This window comes from Poecilia formosa, unplaced genomic scaffold (assembly GCF_000485575.1).
Source record: "Poecilia formosa unplaced genomic scaffold, Poecilia_formosa-5.1.2 Scaffold826, whole genome shotgun sequence".
NCBI lineage: Eukaryota > Metazoa > Chordata > Actinopteri > Cyprinodontiformes > Poeciliidae > Poecilia > Poecilia formosa.
Window position 1 is genome coordinate 42762 of NW_006800765.1, and position 7281 is coordinate 50042.

The 7281-nt window shown below is 35.3% G+C and overlaps 1 long non-coding RNA gene across 2 annotated transcripts in view; it reads right to left on the reverse strand.

Annotated features, from left to right (window-relative positions):
* Window positions 1-4189: 4189 nt before the first annotated feature.
* LOC107834886 (uncharacterized) overlaps window positions 4190-7281 on the reverse strand; it is a 16034-nt gene continuing 12942 nt past the window's right edge. For both annotated transcript variants that reach the window (XR_001660722.1, XR_001660721.1), the window contains exon 3: window positions 4190-4544. This is a non-coding gene — a long non-coding RNA (uncharacterized LOC107834886). The remainder of the gene's footprint in view (window positions 4545-7281) is intronic.

Here is a 7281-nt window from a genome sequence, read left to right on the forward strand (position 1 = left end):
AAATCTCGTCAGCGACAATAGGCGAGAGCGGTCCATGAGGCATCTATCCTTATATTATGTCTATGCTTGTGTCGTCTTGCTGAAAACCACGTGACTGGCAACAAACGAGGCCTCACATTGCATGGATCACGTGACTGCTTCATTTTGCATGTGGGTTTTCAAAATAAAAGCACGATGAGCCATGCTGCTTTATGGGTTGTTGTCCATTTGGTAGCGCATCAGAGGAGGATATTTGTCTTCAGTGGCCAAATAAAATAAACACTGACCAACATATTTGATGTGTATTGATGATGGCACTCATCAAAATGTAATGTTTGTTACTGGTTTTCTCAATTGTAGATTATGGTTTTTTTATAACTATATTTTTGTGATTTTATGATGTAAATCTCTTTTTAACTGCATTGTTGCTGAAATATGCTACACAAATAAACTTGACTGATTGTCTGAAATGGAGTCAGCAAGAGGAAAATCTCTGACATCTGGGAATACTTTGAGATGATCGCTCACAATAAAATTCTTCTTAGATAACAATAATTAACCCCTCCACCTCCCAACTTCTCACCTTCTGCAAATTTCCACTATTATTTGTAGTCTGATTAGCAAAGGTATATCAGTCTTGCACAGCAGAAACAGATTTAATCCTGTTGCAGAACTAAAATTCAACATGCAGTCAAATATAAGGGATTGAAGTCAATTAGAAATCCAAGAAAAAGTGAACGCCCCAACAGGCACTGCACTCCCAAGTCATTAAAACATCAAACGTATTTATTGTCAAATCCGTCTATGACATAAAAGAAAACCCAACACAACCACTGACCTTCAACATATACCAGGATTAGATTGGCTACAAATAATTTTAATAATTAAAACATTTGACAATTAAATATGGTTTCATTGATTCTCCTGTTACTAAAAATGAGTTTGATGAAAAATTTGTAACAATATTGCATTTTGTAATTTTTGGAAGTATGAGCCACCTGGGTGACAAGGCTGTTACAGTTTCACCAGCAGATGTCACTAGCGAGTGAAGCATCGAGTAATGAACCTTTAAGCAAAGTGCTGGAAAGCTTCATTGATTCATGAGGCTTCATTTGCCCATCACTAATTTCCTGCCCCGTCTTGGGAAACAGTAATCACTTTGAAACACTGCTCTCTGGTGGTCAAAATGTGCAGCACCTGAGACCAACTACCTGAACATATTTAAATGTGAAAAACATACACATAGGAAATAAAATTACATAACNGAGGATATTTGTCTTCAGTGGCCAAATAAAATGAACACTGACCAACATATTTGATGTGTATTGATGATGGCACTCATCAAAATGTAATGTTTGTTACTGGTTTTCTCAGTTGTAGATTATGTTTTTTTTTTTATAACTATATTTTTGTGATTTTATGATGTAAATCTCTTTTAACTGCATTGTTGCTGAAATGTGCTACACAAATAAACTTGACTGATTGTCTGAAATGGAGCCAGCAAGATGAAAATCTCTGACATCTGGGAATACTTTGAGATGATCGCTCACAATAAAATTCTTCTTAGATAACAATAATTAACCCCTCCACCTCCCAATTTCTCACCTTCTGCAAATTTCCACTATTATTTGTAGTCTGATTAGCAAAGATATATCAGTCTTGCACAGCAGAAACAGATTTAATCCTGTTGCAGAACTAAAATTCAACATGTAGCCAAATATAAGGGATTGAAGCCAATTAAAAATCCAAGAAAAAGTGAACGCCCCAACAGGCACTGCACTCCCAAGTCATTAAAACATCAAATGTCTTTATTGTCAAATCCATCTATGATATAAAAGAAAACTCAACACAACCACTGACATTCAGCATATACCAGGATTAGATTGGCTACAAATAATTTTAATAATTAAAACATATGACAATTAAATATGGTTTCATTGACTCTCCTGTTACTAAAAATGAGTTTGATGAAAACTTTGTAACAATATTGCATTTTGTAATTTTTGGAAGTAAATCCACCTGGGTGACAAGGCTGTTACAGTTTCACCAGCAGATGTCACTAGCGAGTGAAGCATCGAGTAATGAACCTTTAAGCAAAGGGCTGGAAAGCTTCATTGCTTCATGAGGCTTCATTTGCCCATCACTAATTTCCTGCCCCGTCTTGGGAAACAGTAATCACTTTGAAACACTGCTCTCTGGTGGTCAAGATGTGCAGCACCTGAGACCAACCATATTTAAATGTGAAAAACATACACATAGGAAATAAAATTACATAACTGAAACGAAAATCACTCAATAGCATTGCTACCGTAAGCTAAAAGAAAACCAACACTTTGAAACAGTACAATTATTTAACCCAAAATTTACCACTCGGCTACACTAAGTTCCAGTGTTAAATGTAAATGGTCATTAGAATTTAAAGTTTAATGACCTTTGAGAATGTGTTCTTGCATTATTATTTCGTCATTACCATTATATTACTTTATAAAATGGTCTCAAAAGAACTATATTATCGTTTGTTGAGAACTTCTGGAACAATTTATCATACTGTACAATTTATCATACTGTAAAATTTTTCATGGTGACAGACCTATTCACACATCCTCCAGACTCTTCACATTAAACTGTTTGTGTCTGGATCTCTGAAATCCACAGAAATCCACAGAGACCCCATTTCATCGGCCCTTAAACAAATATATACCTCATCAGCAAACCAAGACAGACTTGCTGTTCCTGGTTCATCTTCATTTCAAGTTCACTAATGTAGATAGTAAATATATTCAAATGGTTTAGATTTTCACAAGCAGTAAATTTCTTAATTGATATTTTGACACAATTAGCAGCTAATAAACACATACTTTTCAGGTTCACTGATGTTCTGTCAAAGTCAGGTTTGTCAGTGCATCAGCTGCTCAGGAAAATCATAATTTTTTCTAACACTAACTGTCTATTTGTACTTTTCTCTGCATCTTTAGCCAATCTGCAGCAGCTGAGATTCTGGGAGGTTCAACACCAAAACCTGAAGCTTCAAACTGAGCCGTCGACTGAACCAAGACGCCTTTCAAACTACAGTAGTTAACCTGCTCTGTTGGTAGATATTATGGTGTCTCCTTAATCTGTACAGACTGGCCTTCATCTTCTTTGAATACACAGTTTTATGGTGTTTTCTTTTGTTAATTGATTATAGTAAATATTTTGAACATCCATGTAAGTTTTAAGACATTTGATTGTTAACTTTAGGTAGCTGTGAAACCACCCATGTTAATTTGAACCTATTTTGTTAAAGGTTCAACAGGTTTGTTGCAATCTTAAATATTTAATCTGTCCTTTGTGTGCAGTGAAATGAGCATTAAAGTTAATTCAGTGATTCTTGAGTTTGGGTTGTCTCACTGCGTCTGGTGTCGTCTGGTGTTAGAGTTTTTTTTTTTGGGTCTGGTGGATACCGTCCCCAGAGTGACCCCTCCGGCCCGTAATTTCAGCTACTGCAGTTCCTTTGTTTTCCTTTGTTTTTCATTCTTAAAAAAAACTGGTTTTAAAAAGAATTTAATAAATGGTTTTTGTAAATTTGAAATTGTCTCAGATGTTTCAATCCTTGCATAACCGAACCTGTGTGCCTTAAACCAAAGGTAATACTCTCTGGGTGAAATTCCCAGGGTGGCATTATTGACCAATTTATTAAAACTAAAATTCCACAAAATCTGAGTTTCATCTAGTGTCACCACATTAGAAAGAACTGTGATTGCTGTATTACTCATCAAGATTTAATTGCATGAGAGCGACTAGCATGGTTATCATCAAGTCAAGAAAAACATTTTTATCTAAAAACACATTTTCCATCACTGGTGAGAGCCTGAATAATAAACCTTACAAATCAGAACAAAGTGAAAGGGGTCTTTTAAAAAAATCTCATTCCATTGACAAAAAAGTTTGTGAATCTGCACTATGATTTTGGATTGTTTTAGCATCACACAAGCAGTGGATTTTTAACAACAAAATAAATGTGCTTTTCTTAAATGGGTTATTGTAAAAGCCATGCAAAAGGGAATATTCAATAAATGAACCACAGATGTTTCCTCTGCTCTATTGACTGAATGAAGAGGGCGAGGAACCGACGGATTACTAAAACCTGCAACTCCCAGACTGACTTTTACCACCCTCCCAAATTTCTTTAAAATATACGAGTACTGTATTTTTTTTTTTTTTTTTCCTCTCTCCCACTAAGATGATTTTTAACTTACAATGCTAATGGTTTAAAGTTGGCTGGTCAACTTCAAACAAGGTAATGAGATACTTGGTAGTTGTGAGCTGGTGATGTCAGGGTACACCTCTCCTTGTGTCATTAAACAGGGATTGGCTTTTGTAACACTGTTCTTAGCCCATGCCATATCATTCCCTCTTTGTCTGTCTGAGACTAAAACAAACTAAAGCACAAGGACATTGCAGAGTAGGGCAGCTAAGGCTGGACAACTTGTGTAAAATTAAATGTGACTAGTTCTTGTGCTGTTAATGTGTTGGCCTGACTATCCAGTCCTCAATGTTACTAATGTTCTCATTCTAGGAAGTATCTTTATGTTGACAAATATGTCAAATAACACAAAATTATCCAACGTACTATAGTAACTCATATTTTTGTATAGCTAGTCTTGCACACTTAATTGCATGAATTAACTTCAGAACATACAATATTTAGAACCTCATATTGAAATCTGTTTTTATAATTCAGCTGTGCTTCTCTCTTGAAAATTTGAACACAAGAGTCTATGATTGCAAAGGGACAGGTCAACCTTTCCTTCCAAAAAGGTGTGCAGCTGCAGGCCAGGTACTATTGCCCTAATAACTGCATGCACTATTTATGATCCTGGATAAGATTTGCTAAAGCTATTCTCTATTTGGCATGCCAAGCCAGAAAAAAGATCAGTCTGTGCTTTTGTCCAAAGATTAAAGGATTACTTCTCAAACATGCATCAAATAATCAAAGCAACACTCCAGGTATGTTTATAATGAGGAAATAATATAACATGATGTAAAGCTCATACTACTTCTCCTTTAAAGTTTTCTCTTCATGAAGGGCTGGGGAAGCTTCAGCAGAACAGTTTCAATGGTTTTTTGCAATTTTGCTGCCAAATGTAAGTACAAACAATATTTTTTTCAATAAATGGAGAACCTCTGCTTCTTTTCTTTTCTTTTTAAGAGAATTTTAGTTGGTGTGGAAGCAAACAATATCAGCAAAAGGTCTCCAAAAACGGTTCCATGAAAAAAGACAAAACAAGACTTTTATTTCATTTTTACTTTTATCGCTTTAATTAGACTTTAGGTTTATGTAAGCTGTAATAAAACTAAAATACTATTTGTTTCTTATTTTAATAATAATGCATTATTATAATTATTCTATTTGGCAGATTTTTTTGCAGTGTTTGGTTCATTTGCTTTTATGTTAATTTGATTAATGTTGCACAAAAGTAAGAATGCCTGCTTTCACAATCAAACAAATGCATAAAATTAGGCAAACATTAAAAGTTAATTATTTTTTAACATACAAAAAAATTCTTATTGCAAAGTCAACCTAAAATATGATGCTACAGATGACTAAGCTGTTTGGGAGCCCAGAAAGCTGGCTCTGAAAACACATACTGAGGGCCTCCATCGGAGAATGTCAGTCTGTCCCATGGAGACGGAATCAAGGTAGGCACAAAAATGCATCCACTAGGTACTTCAGATTTATGTATGTTATTGTTATAATAATGTATAGATGAATAAATCTGGCATTCTGTTTTAAATGGCATATTTTCTATTTGACTCTTAATTCATGCCACCATATTTTTGGCCATCAGGTTGTCTTTGAGTGTTAATCTCTCCTTTAAATGCCTCTTCTCAAACCTTATTTGCATTACTAAAAGCTTCTAACATTGTTTTGTGGCAACAGCTTAATACCTCATAACTAGCTCAAAGCTTGTGGTGAAATCAGGAATGGATCCTAAATTGAAATTGTGTTTTTCATTATTGCTTCACATGTTCAAGACAGATGGAAAGAGGTTAATGTTTCCACTACGTATCTTTTTTCCTCTAACACACTTCATTAAAGCTTTATTTGTTTGAGAGATGCAATCTTTGTGTTTTGAGCACTGTTTTCTCAGTCTATGGAATGGAGGGTCTGGGGGGCTCTGCCAGCTGTTCACAATAAATTAGATTTGGCATGGCAATCTGTGGTAAAAGACTCAGGTCATAATAAGTGCCCTCAAACATAATTTACCTAGTTAAGACACAACTAATCAGAGAGACACAAGGCAGCACCCTTTGATGATGTGAATGTGCATTACTGTTGCAAGATTGGCATCCATAACAAGACTTTATTGATGAAGCTTACATTTGCATCCATAAATAAAACATCCAACTAGTTTATCTAAGGAAAACAAGAATTGTGGGAAACATTTGTTTTAAAAGACGTCAAATGTCAAAAAAGATACATATTAAGGTAATTTCTTATAACTCCTAAACTACATATATTCTTTTGTGTTAAAATAAGAGACTATTTCCAAGACTGCCATGGCCTTTTTCAGTGTTCTCTTCCTAAATTTCCGTTCTTGTTCAAAGGATAATCCTCAAGTTCTGGAAAAGGGTACTTCCCTTTTGCCAGCAAAAAATGAAATGTAAATTGTTTCCAAATATTGCACCCTGAAACTGAATAATAACAGACATCAGTTCACACTTCCTCCATACAGGTGCAAACTAAGTCCTTCCTCTTTTGTTTCTAAAGCTGTAACCGTTAACAAGAAATGAAACCAGCCTCATATAGCATATGATGAATACCCACTCATAAAATGTGCATGTAAACACGTAGATGAAGATCTTGTCTTTAAAAGGATTGTGAGGATGTTTTTAAATAAAGTTTTGTGAGAAGAAATTAAGAGTTATCTTGCCTGCATTCGATAGCATTTCTGGTGCTGGAAACAGAATCAACTGGCCAGAGAGATCTCTAGACCAAAGCATCTTGTTAAAGCAATTTCAATTTCAAAAATCTCATGGTGATTTATACAGACGCTGATTTATGTTTATCAAATTCAGGTTCATATTGGCCAAGCTTCCAAATATTGAATTAATGTTAACAACCGCCTCGTTCGGATCAGCACTTCTCTCTTCATAGTTGAGGATGGCTGTTTACAGAGCAGATCATTTCCAGTAAGCTTCATTGATGTTGAACTGGTGCATTACATATATTACCAACACATTCTCACTCCCAACTCGTCACATATTGACGCTTGGGCAGCTACCCTCGGCGTCAATATGTGGCGCGAAGGGTTCTCT